This window comes from Paralichthys olivaceus, chromosome 14, assembly GCF_024713975.1.
Source record: "Paralichthys olivaceus isolate ysfri-2021 chromosome 14, ASM2471397v2, whole genome shotgun sequence".
Lineage (NCBI taxonomy): Eukaryota > Metazoa > Chordata > Actinopteri > Pleuronectiformes > Paralichthyidae > Paralichthys > Paralichthys olivaceus.
The window spans coordinates 2,106,013-2,118,537 of NC_091106.1; the positions used below are offsets into that span (position 1 = coordinate 2,106,013).

Sequence of the window (12,525 nt, forward strand, 5' to 3'; positions counted from 1 at the left end):
ACCAGGGATACAGACAAAGACAAACATTTGTCAAGAAAGGAATCATAAGGGAGTATCTTAGTAGTTTGATAATTTGATTTCAGCTTCATGTAGCTTCAAGATATGGTATTTATTATCAAGTAAATCTACCATCACAGTTTGCTACTTAAATATAGAAGTCAAATGTTGGAGCTGGGTCCCTGGCAAAATCCTTTTGGACAAGAACTCTACCTCAGGTAAGACTTTCCTCATGGTCCAGATGATCCATTGCAGCATCTTCTGTGTTGTGTCCCAGCAGCAGTGGGATTTCTTCTACAGCTTTGCCCATCTTAAACTTGAATGTAGCCACACCCATCCCGCCCCACCTTCTTTTTGTATGAAGTTCCAATGGTCCTGTTAATGGTTCGTTATGGAAAGGATCACACCTTCGTGAACAGGTAACCATCATCTTAAATGTTGCAGGCTTGTAGATGAGAAGGCAATTAGAATCCATTTACTTTTGAGAATGTATCTCATTGCCAAATAGTAGCCTGCAGTTGCAGCTACAGAAGCATATCCGTAAAAATGTTGTGTTTCTGAATCAAATGAAAAGGCTGTGTTTCTGAATAAAGCTGAAAAGGATCTCTTACTTGCTGAAATTTCCCTTGATTGTACACATGACTCTGAGATTTCCATCGCATACTAATCCCAACCAAGACAACCCCAAAGAGAAGCACTTATGAAGAAGAGAATCATCAGTGGCTCCATTTGAGGTGATCCGAGCTGGATTCACAAGGGGAAATGGCTTTTGATGCATTTAGTTGTTGTTGTCACTTAAAACTGCCCCAACAAGTAGCACTTACTGTATTCAACAGTCCAGTCAATGCTCAGGTTAGGGGAATAGGTAGGACCAACTCTCAAACTGGGAATTTTTCAGCAATTAATGATGCAACATGTCTGTCTTCATGAAATGTGTGAAGGAAAAAGAGATTTTGCCAGTGCAACACGTGTTTGTTTGCTTACTTGGTTCTTTCATTTCTCAGGAGCATAAACAAGTCCCATATGGTCTAGCGGTAAGGATTTCTGGTTTTCACCCAGGAGGCCCGGGTTCAACTCCCGGTATGGGAATTTAAATACTTCTGAGCAGATCAAATGTCATGTCTGTATGTGACTGCATACAACAGTCAAAATACGTCCAATGAAGAGAGTTTTTCTGCAATAAATGATGTTACATGTCTGATGTCATGAAATGTGTGAAGGAAAAAGAATGGCATAATCAGCAGCACTACCCCAACAAATAGCACTTACTGCTTTCAGAAGTCAAGTCTGTGCTTATGTTAGAGTAATATTAGTGACAAAGTAATAATTGACTTATATATTTCATTAATTGACAATAATGAAAATGATAAAGTCTGGCAGTGGCCTGGTTTTCTGAATACTTACAACCAGGGATACAGACAAAGACAAACATTTGTCAAGAAAGGAATCATAAGGGAGTATCTTAGTAGTTTGATAATTTGATTTCAGCTTCATGTAGCTTCAAGATATGGTATTTATTATCAAGTAAATCTACCATCACAGTTTGCTACTTAAATATAGAAGTCAAATGTTGGAGCTGGGTCCCTGGCAAAATCCTTTTGGACAAGAACTCTACCTCAGGTAAGACTTTCCTCATGGTCCAGATGATCCATTGCAGCATCTTCTGTGTTGTGTCCCAGCAGCAGTGGGATTTCTTCTACAGCTTTGCCCATCTTAAACTTGAATGTAGCCACACCCATCCCGCCCCACCTTCTTTTTGTATGAAGTTCCAATTGTCCTGTTAATGGTTCGTTATGGAAAGGATCACACCTTCGTGAACAGGTAACCATCATCTTAAATGTTGCAGGCTTGTAGATGAGAAGGCAATTAGAATCCATTTACTTTTGAGAATGTATCTCATTGCCAAATAGTAGCCTGCAGTTGCAGCTACAGAAGCATATCCGTAAAAATGTTGTGTTTCTGAATCAAATGAAAAGCCTGTGTTTCTGAATAAAGCTGAAAAGGATCTCTTACTTGCTGAAATTTCCCTTGATTGTACACATGACTCTGAGATTTCCATCGCATACTAATCCCAACCAAGACAACCCCAAAGAGAAGCACTTATGAAGAAGAGAATCATCAGTGGCTCCATTTGAGGTGATCCGAGCTGGATTCACAAGGGGAAATGGCTTTTGATGCATTTAGTTGTTGTTGTCACTTAAAACTGCCCCAACAAGTAGCACTTACTGTATTCAACAGTCCAGTCAATGCTCAGGTTAGGGGAATAGGTAGGACCAACTCTCAAACTGGGAATTTTTCAGCAATTAATGATGCAACATGTCTGTCTTCATGAAATGTGTGAAGGAAAAAGAGATTTTGCCAGTGCAACACGTGTTTGTTTGCTTACTTGGTTCTTTCATTTCTAAGGAGAATAAACAAGTCCCATATGGTCTAGCGGTAAGGATTTCTGGTTTTCACCCAGGAGGCCCGGGTTCAACTCCCGGTATGGGAATTTAAATACTTCTGAGCAGATCAAATGTCATGTCTGTATGTGACTGCATACAACAGTTAAAATACGACCAATGAAGATAGTTTTTCTGCAATAAATGATGTTACATGTCTGACGTCATGAAATGTGTGAAGGAAAAAGAATGGCATAATCAACAGCACTACCCTTTCGGAAGTCAAGTCTGTGCTTATGTTAGAGTAATATTAGTGACAAAGTAATAATTGACTTAGCCAATAATGAAAATGATAAAGTCTGGCAGTGGCCTGGTTTTCTGAATACTTACAACCAGGGATACAGACAAAGACAAACATTTGTCAAGAAAGAAATCATAAGGGAGTATCTTAGATAATTTGATAATTTGATTTCAGCTTGATGTAGCTTCAAGATATGGTATTTATTATCAAGTAAACCTACCATCACAGTTTGCTACTTAAATATAGAAGTCAAATGTTGGAGCTGGGTCCCTGGCAAAATCCTTTTGGACAAGAACTCTACCTCAGGTAAGACTTTCCTCATGGTCCAGATGATCCATTGCAGCATCTTCTGTGTTGTGTCCCAGCAGCAGTGGGATTTCTTCTACAGCTTTGCCCATCTTAAACTTGAATGTAGCCACACCCATCCCGCCCCACCTTCTTTTTGTATGAAGTTCCAATGGTCCCTTTAATGGTTCGTTATGGAAAGGAACACACCTTCGTGAACAGGCAACCATCATCTTAAATGTAGCAGGCTTGTAGATGAGAAGGCAATTAGAATCCATTTACTTTTGAGAATGTATCTCATTGCCAAATAGTAGCCTGCAGTTGCAGCTACAGAAGCAAATCCGTAAAAATGTTGTGTTTCTGAATCAAATGAAAAGCCTGTGTTTCTGAATAAAGCTGAAAAGGATCTCTTACTTGCTGAAATTTCCCTTGATTGTACACATGACTCTGAGATTTCCATCGCATACTAATCCCAACCAAGACAACCCCAAAGAGAAGCACTTATGAAGAAGAGAATCATCAGTGGCTCCATTTGAGGTGATCCGAGCTGGATTCACAAGGGGAAATGGCTTTTGATGCATTTAGTTGTTGTTGTCACTTAAAACTGCCCCAACAAGTAGCACTTACTGTATTCAACAGTCCAGTCAATGCTCAGGTTAGGGGAATAGGTAGGACCAACTCTCAAACTGGGAATTTTTCAGCAATTAATGATGCAACATGTCTGTCTTCATGAAATGTGTGAAGGAAAAAGAGATTTTGCCAGTGCAACACGTGTTTGTTTGCTTACTTGGTTCTTTCATTTCTCAGGAGCATAAACAAGTCCCATATGGTCTAGCGGTAAGGATTTCTGGTTTTCACCCGGGGGCCAGTCGCGTATAGCCGTAGAGGACTGACAGCCAATCAGATTGCAGCATGCTGTGTCCCGTCTCTCTGGTGCTGCTGAACGCGCTGCAGAAGCCTTGTAAGACAGGGGAGTGGGTTTGATTCCCACTAGAAGCAAATATAGTTTATGTTTTCTTGATTTGATCAAATGTTTTGAACTTTATACAATTAAAATGGTATTTAATTCTATTTCATCTGTTTGTTGGGCTCCTTTCCATTCTATGGTACACTTGTTTAATTCATTAAATACTTAATACAGTTCTGAAGCAAGGCTAACATGCTCACAAAAATAATAACACAAATAAAACACAAACTAAATATATATAAATGGCAGCGTAATGTTAAACATAACAGTTATCAATTCCTTAGTTTGGAATGAAATTGAAATAAAACACAAAGTCAAATGTGTTCTGGCTTTTATAGTTTTTATTCTTTATACAGAATTGACAATTAAAATAAACATAAACATAAACAACTGTCATTGTCATTTTTTTTGCACCATCCATCTATTTCGTTCAGCCTCAAACCATTGGGAAGCTTGGAACTCGTTCCAGGTCATCTCCTTGACCATGCCCTGTGCCTTGAAGAAAGAGAAAACTCTGGAGGGGCAGTAGATATATTTCCCTTGTACTCCAGGGAAGCAGGTGTGGACGTGAGGGCTGTTAGGGCCCTGCTTTAGAGGCTGGTGACAAAACCTGCACAGGCGACCGGATGGCAGAGGCTCTGTGGCGCTTCTTTTTTTCCTCTCTGACCCTTTTGCACTCTGCAGCCCTCTTCTTGGCAGCATCAAGTTCCCGCTGGAAATATGGAGAAGCAGCAAAGTCTTGGAATGACATTCTGGATTCTTTGAGCCCTTCCTCGGCATTAATCTTGAAGACTCTTGTGGAGCAGTAAAAATAATTAGCAGATGGCGATTGATAGTAAAAATGAACAGAAGAGCCTTCGCCAAGGAAGCGGGACTTTGGCTGGCCACAGGCTAAGCAGTTCCTGGTCAATTTCCTCTGCGTCTGCGGCTGCTGCTGTTGTTGTTGTTGTTGTTGTTGCTGCTGCTGCTGTAGAACTACTGCCACAATCCTTGCCACTGCAGCCCTGGTAAGTGTGTCATCCTGAGTGAGACCAACGGGGGGAGGGTTGATAGGGGCAGGGGGTAAAATTGCGACGGGCACACTGACTGTCTGGCTGCCTGTAGTCAAACTGTGCCACAACTTCCTTGTATCTGATGCCCTCTCTGAGCTGGTGTTGAGACAGGAGCTGGTGTTTTTTAATTTGGCAACATGTTTCACATATCTTGATATATGTTGCCACGTGGTGGGATGGAGGAGGCTGTTGGGGTCCCTGCACGCCCTCTGCACCATGGCAGCATAGTCCACATCCACTCGCCTCAGAATGTCTTTAGCTCCCTGGTGCTTTATCAGCAGTTCATCAATGGCGGTCCTCATGGGTTCTGTCCACCGACTGTGGTCAAGAACCTGGATGAGGCCACCTGTTTTAACAGGTCCAGTGCGTTTGGCCCTTGGAGAGGAGGATACGGGTAAAGGCGTAACCCCTGGCAGGTCTGTAAAAATAAAGAATACGTTGAAAGTTTTGCTCTTTTGCTACAATTCAGGTGATTCATATTGTGAAAAACTTTAATTGAATAAAATTGTTATGCAACTGCATCATTAAATGAAATCTGTGAAACAAAGTGGGATATGAGGCATCGCAGATGAGTAATTTGAATTACCTGTACCTGAACTTTTGTAATGACAAAATCTGAAATCTGAGAAGAATCTGAAAGAAATATTTACATGCACAGAAAGTGCAGCTGGATACCCATCACCTCAGCCTCCTCTTCTAAACATGTAGAAGAACCTATGTTTGCTTTAAAAAACTCAAAATATGATTTTTTTTTTCCATTTTGGGCTACTGTAAAAACATGTGCGTGTAAAATGTAGCCGGCATCGAGAGAGGAGACTCCTAATGTAAATTCAAAGGATACATTCTGAGGTATTTTAAATAATAATTCTTATACTTGGGTAAACATCCATCCATCTATCAGCAATACAAGTCATTACAGTTTAATAACTTATATTCTATCACTGCCAAAAGAAACAGAAATATTTCCACCTAAATCTTTCATGCAAAGAATTCACACGATGATGGTATAAACAATTAACAGCTTCAGTAAAACACAGTAAGAAAAGTTGTGAATCTAGAGAAAAGAGTGAAAGGTTCTGGATAAGTGTCAGTGAGAGACTAAAAAGGCCTCCAGATATGTACAGACTGTAAGAGGTCAGGATGTAAAAACCCACATACAGTATGTAACACCACTGTACTAAGACACCTCCACCAATACCACTGAGAAACATGGAATGACAACTTGAAGAAAATAGCTTGACTTACAATTGAGTTGTGTTGATCAAACTTGATGATAACGTCTAAAAAAAAAACTTGATACTGTACTTTACTGTTGCCGCCGATGCTCTTCTTTGAATACAGAGGTGTGAAAACGGGGAAACAGCGCCAATAAAATACACTTGGTACACAAGTGGCCAAAAATATATTACATCCGTAGCGTTAAGAGACTACCATAGAGAATGAATGAGAAAAGTTAAGGAGCAGGGGTTTCCGGTTCCGCTGTCGAAACGGGGAAACAGCGCCCCCAAATTACACTCAGTGGCCAAAAATATATTACATCCGTAGCGTTAAGAGTTAAGGAGCAGGGTTTCCGGTTCCGCTGTCGAAACGGGGAAACAGCGCCCCCAAATTACACTCAGTGGCCAAAAATATATTACATCCGTAGTGTTAAGCACTACCATAGAGAATGAATGGGGAAAGTTAAGAGAATTAAGGCTTACTATACGCGGCCCGGGCGCGGGAGGCCTGGGTTCAACTCCCGGTATGGGAATTTAAATACTTCTGAGCAGATCAAATGTCATGTCTGTATGTGACTGCATACAACAGTCAAGATACGACCAATGAAGAGAGTTTTTCTGCAATAAATGATGTTACATGTCTGACGTCATGAAATGTGTGAAGGAAAAAGAATGGCATAATCAGCAGCACTACCCCAACAAATAGCACTTACTGCTTTCAGAAGTCAAGTCTGTGCTTATGTTAGAGTAATATTAGTGACAAAGTAGTAATTGACTTAGCCAATAATGAAAATGATAAAGTCTGGCAGTGGCCTGGTTTTCTGAATACTTACAACCAGGGATACAGACAAAGACAAACATTTGTCAAGAAAGAAATCATAAGGGAGTATCTTAGAGAATTTGATTTCAGCTTCATGTAGCTTCAAGATATGGTATTTATTATCAAGTAAATCTACCATCACAGTTTGCTACTTAAATATAGAAGTCAAATGTTGGAGCTGGGTCCCTGGCAAAATCCTTTTGGACAAGAACTCTACCTCAGGTAAGACTTTCCTCATGGTCCAGATGATCCATTGCAGCATCTTCTGTGTTGTGTCCCAGCAGCAGTGGGATTTCTTCTACAGCTTTGCCCATCTTAAACTTGAATGTAGCCACACCCATCCCGCCCCACCTTCTTTTTGTATGAAGTTCCAATGGTCCTGTTAATGGTTCGTTATGGAAAGGATCACACCTTCGTGAACAGGCAACCATCATCTTAAATGTATGCAGGCTTGTAGATGAGAAGGCAATTAGAATCCATTTACTTTTGAGAATGTATCTCATTGCCAAATAGTAGCCTGCAGTTGCAGCTACAGAAGCATATCCGTAAAAATGTTGTGTTTCTGAATCAAATGAAAAGGCTGTGTTTCTGAATAAAGCTGAAAAGGATCTCTTACTTGCTGAAATTTCCCTTGATTGTACACATGACTCTGAGATTTCCATTGCATACTAATCCCAACCAAGACAACCCCAAAGAGAAGCACTTATGAAGAAGAGAATCATCAGTGGCTCCATTTGAGGTGATCCGAGCTGGATTCACAAGGGGAAATGGCTTTTGATGCATTTAGTTGTTGTTGTCACTTAAAACTGCCCCAACAAATAGCACTTACTGTATTCAACAGTCCAGTCAATGCTCAGGTTAGGGGAATAGGTAGGACCAACTCTCAAACTGGGAATTTTTCAGCAATTAATGATGCAACATGTCTGTCTTCATGAAATGTGTGAAGGAAAAAGAGATTTTGCCAGTGCAACACGTGTTTGTTTGCTTACTTGGTTCTTTCATTTCTCAGGAGAATAAACAAGTCCCATATGGTCTAGCGGTAAGGATTTCTGGTTTTCACCCAGGAGGCCCGGGTTCAACTCCCAGTATGGGAATTTAAATGCTTCTGAGCAGATCAAATGTCATGTCTGTATGTGACTGCATACAACAGTCAAAATACAACCAATGAAGAGAGTTTTTCTGCAATAAATGATGTTACATGTCTGACGTCATGAAATGTGTGAAGGAAAAAGAATGGCATAATCAGCAGCACTACCCCAACAAATAGCACTTACTGCTTTCAGAAGTCAAGTCTGTGCTTATGTTAGAGTAATATTAGTGACAAAGTAATAATTGACTTAGCCAATAATGAAAATGATAAAGTCTGGCAGTGGCCTGGTTTTCTGAATACTTACAACCAGGGATACAGACAAAGACAAACATTTGTCAAGAAAGGAATCATAAGGGAGTATCTTAGATAATTTGAATTTGATTTCAGCTTCATGTAGCTTCAAGATATGGTATTTATTATCAAGTAAATCTACCATCACAGTTTGCTACTTAAATATAGAAGTCAAATGTTGGAGCTGGGTCCCTGGCAAAATCCTTTTGGACAAGAACTCTACCTCAGGTAAGACTTTCCTCATGGTCCAGATGATCCATTGCAGCATCTTCTGTGTTGTGTCCCAGCAGCAGTGGGATTTCTTCTACAGCTTTGCCCATCTTAAACTTGAATGTAGCCACACCCATCCTGCCCCACCTTCTTTTTTTATGAAGTTTCAATGGTCCTGTTAATGGTTCGTTATGGAAAGGATCACACCTTCGTGAACAGGCAACCATCATCTTAAATGTAGCAGGCTTGTAGATGAGAAGGCAATTAGAATCCATTTACTTTTGAGAATGTATCTCATTACCAAATAGTAGCCTGCAGTTGCAGCTACAGAAGCAAATCCGTAAAAATGTTGTGTTTCTGAATCAAATGAAAAGCCTGTGTTTCTGAATAAAGCTGAAAAGGGTCTCTTTCTTGCTGAAATTTCCCTTGATTGTACACATGACTCTGAGATTTCCATCGCATACTAATCCCAACCAAGACAACCCCAAAGAGAAGCACTTATGAAGAAGAGAATCATCAGTGGCTCCATTTGAGGTGAGCCGAGCTGGATTCACAAGGGGAAATGGCTTTTGATGCATTTAGTTGTTGTTGTCACTTAAAACTGCCCCAACAAGTAGCACTTACTGTATTCAACAGTCCAGTCAATGCTCAGGTTAGGGGAATAGGTAGGACCAACTCTCAAACTGGGAATTTTTCAGCAATTAATGATGCAACATGTCTGTCTTCATGAAATGTGTGAAGGAAAAAGAGATTTTGCCAGTGCAACACGTGTTTGTTTGCTTACTTGGTTCTTTCATTTCTCAGGAGAATAAACAAGTCCCATATGGTCTAGCGGTAAGGATTTCTGGTTTTCACCCAGGAGGCCCGGGTTCAACTCCCGGTATGGGAATTTAAATGCTTCTGAGCAGATCAAATGTCATGTCTGTATGTGACCGCATACAACAGTCAAAATACAACCAATGAAGAGAGTTTTTCTGCAATTAATGATGTTACATGTCTGACGTCATGAAATGTGTGGAGGAAAAAGAATGGCAAAATCAGCAACACTACCCCAACAAATAGCACTTACTGCTTTCAGAAGTCAAGTCTGTGCTTATGTTAGAGTAATATTAGTGACAAAGTAATAATTGACTTAGCCTATAATGAAAATGATAAAGTCTGGCAGTGGCCTGGTTTTCTGAATACTTACAACCAGGGATACAGACAAAGACAAACATTTGTCAAGAAAGGAATCATAAGGGAGTATCTTAGATAATTTGATTTCAGCTTCATGTAGCTTCAAGATATGGTATTTATTATCAAGTAAATCTACCATCACAGTTTGCTACTTAAATATAGAAGTCAAATGTTGGAGCTGGGTCCCTGGCAAAATCCTTTTGGACAAAAACTCTACCTCAGGTAAGACTTTCCTCATGGTCCAGATGATCCATTGCAGCATCTTCTGTGTTGTGTCCCAGCAGCAGTGGGATTTCTTCTACAGCTTTGCCCATCTTAAACTTGAATGTAGCCACACCCATCCCGCCCCACCTTCTTTTTGTATGAAGTTCCAATGGTCCTGTTAATGGTTCGTTATGGAAAGGATCACACCTTCGTGAACAGACGACCATCATCTTAAATGTTGCAGGCTTGTAGATGAGAAGGCAATTAGAATCCATTTACTTTTGAGAATGTATCTCATTGCCAAATAGTAGCCTGCAGTTGCAGCTACAGAAGCAAATCCGTAAAAATGTTGTGTTTCTGAATCAAATGAAAAGGCTGTGTTTCTGAATAAAGCTGAAAAGGATCTCTTACTTGCTGAAATTTCCCTTGATTGTACACATGACTCTGAGATTTCCATCGCATACTAATCCCAACCAAGACAACCCCAAAGAGAAGCACTTATGAAGAAGAGAATCATCAGTGGCTCCATTTGAGGTGATCCGAGCTGGATTCACAAGGGGAAATGGCTTTTGATGCATTTAGTTGTTGTTGTCACTTAAAACTGCCCCAACAAATAGCACTTACTGTAGTCAACAGTCCAGTCAATGCTCAGGTTAGGGGAATAGGTAGGACCAACTCTCAAACTGGGAATTTTTCAGCAATTAATGATGCAACATGTCTGTCTTCATGAAATGTGTGAAGGAAAAAGAGATTTTGCCAGTGCAACACGTGTTTGTTTGCTTACTTGGTTCTTTCATTTCTCAGGAGAATAAACAAGTCCCATATGGTCTAGCGGTAAGGATTTCTGGTTTTCACCCAGGAGGCCCGGGTTCAACTCCCGGTATGGGAATTTAAATGCTTCTGAGCAGATCAAATGTCATGTCTGTATGTGACTGCATACAACAGTCAAAATACGACCAATGAAGAGAGTTTTTCTGCAATAAATGATGTTACATGTCTGACGTCATGAAATGTGTGAAGGAAAAAGAATGGCATAATCAGCAGCACTACCCTTTCAGAAGTCAAGTCTGTGCTTATGTTAGAGTAATATTAGTGACAAAGTAGTAATTGACTTAGCCAATAATGAAAATGATAAAGTCTGGCAGTGGCCTGGTTTTCTGAATACTTACAACCAGGGATACAGACAAAGACAAACATTTGTCAAGAAAGAAATCATAAGGGAGTATCTTAGAGAATTTGATTTCAGCTTCATGTAGCTTCAAGATATGGTATTTATTATCAAGTAAATCTACCATCACAGTTTGCTACTTAAATATAGAAGTCAAATGTTGGAGCTGGGTCCCTGGCAAAATCCTTTTGGACAAGAACTCTACCTCAGGTAAGACTTTCCTCATGGTCCAGATGATCCATTGCAGCATCTTCTGTGTTGTGTCCCAGCAGCAGTGGGATTTCTTCTACAGCTTTGCCCATCTTAAACTTGAATGTAGCCACACCCATCCCGCCCCACCTTCTTTTTGTATGAAGTTCCAATGGTCCTGTTAATGGTTCGTTATGGAAAGGATCACACCTTCGTGAACAGGCAACCATCATCTTAAATGTATGCAGGCTTGTAGATGAGAAGGCAATTAGAATCCATTTACTTTTGAGAATGTATCTCATTGCCAAATAGTAGCCTGCAGTTGCAGCTACAGAAGCATATCCGTAAAAATGTTGTGTTTCTGAATCAAATGAAAAGGCTGTGTTTCTGAATAAAGCTGAAAAGGATCTCTTACTTGCTGAAATTTCCCTTGATTGTACACATGACTCTGAGATTTCCATTGCATACTAATCCCAACCAAGACAACCCCAAAGAGAAGCACTTATGAAGAAGAGAATCATCAGTGGCTCCATTTGAGGTGATCCGAGCTGGATTCACAAGGGGAAATGGCTTTTGATGCATTTAGTTGTTGTTGTCACTTAAAACTGCCCCAACAAATAGCACTTACTGTATTCAACAGTCCAGTCAATGCTCAGGTTAGGGGAATAGGTAGGACCAACTCTCAAACTGGGAATTTTTCAGCAATTAATGATGCAACATGTCTGTCTTCATGAAATGTGTGAAGGAAAAAGAGATTTTGCCAGTGCAACACGTGTTTGTTTGCTTACTTGGTTCTTTCATTTCTCAGGAGAATAAACAAGTCCCATATGGTCTAGCGGTAAGGATTTCTGGTTTTCACCCAGGAGGCCCGGGTTCAACTCCCAGTATGGGAATTTAAATGCTTCTGAGCAGATCAAATGTCATGTCTGTATGTGACTGCATACAACAGTCAAAATACAACCAATGAAGAGAGTTTTTCTGCAATAAATGATGTTACATGTCTGACGTCATGAAATGTGTGAAGGAAAAAGAATGGCATAATCAGCAGCACTACCCCAACAAATAGCACTTACTGCTTTCAGAAGTCAAGTCTGTGCTTATGTTAGAGTAATATTAGTGACAAAGTAATAATTGACTTAGCCAATAATGAAAATGATAAAGTCTGGCAGTGGCCTGG

At 40.2% G+C, this 12,525-nt stretch overlaps 6 non-coding genes across 6 annotated transcripts; all 6 read left to right on the forward strand.

Annotated features, from left to right (window-relative positions):
- The first annotated feature begins 1,014 nt into the window (after positions 1–1,014).
- On the forward strand, positions 1,015–1,086 carry trnae-uuc (transfer RNA glutamic acid (anticodon UUC)). The gene has a single exon. It is a non-coding gene; the product is annotated as a tRNA-Glu (tRNA).
- Positions 1,087–2,416: 1,330 nt separating this feature from the next.
- Positions 2,417–2,488, forward strand: trnae-uuc (transfer RNA glutamic acid (anticodon UUC)). The gene has a single exon. It is a non-coding gene; the product is annotated as a tRNA-Glu (tRNA).
- A 5,554-nt stretch (positions 2,489–8,042) lies between these two features.
- trnae-uuc (transfer RNA glutamic acid (anticodon UUC)) lies at positions 8,043–8,114 on the forward strand. Its single transcript has one exon. It is a non-coding gene; the product is annotated as a tRNA-Glu (tRNA).
- Positions 8,115–9,428: 1,314 nt separating this feature from the next.
- Positions 9,429–9,500, forward strand: trnae-uuc (transfer RNA glutamic acid (anticodon UUC)). The gene has a single exon. It is a non-coding gene; the product is annotated as a tRNA-Glu (tRNA).
- A 1,308-nt stretch (positions 9,501–10,808) lies between these two features.
- Positions 10,809–10,880, forward strand: trnae-uuc (transfer RNA glutamic acid (anticodon UUC)). The gene has a single exon. It is a non-coding gene; the product is annotated as a tRNA-Glu (tRNA).
- A 1,289-nt stretch (positions 10,881–12,169) lies between these two features.
- On the forward strand, positions 12,170–12,241 carry trnae-uuc (transfer RNA glutamic acid (anticodon UUC)). Its single transcript has one exon. It is a non-coding gene; the product is annotated as a tRNA-Glu (tRNA).
- Positions 12,242–12,525: the final 284 nt, after the last annotated feature.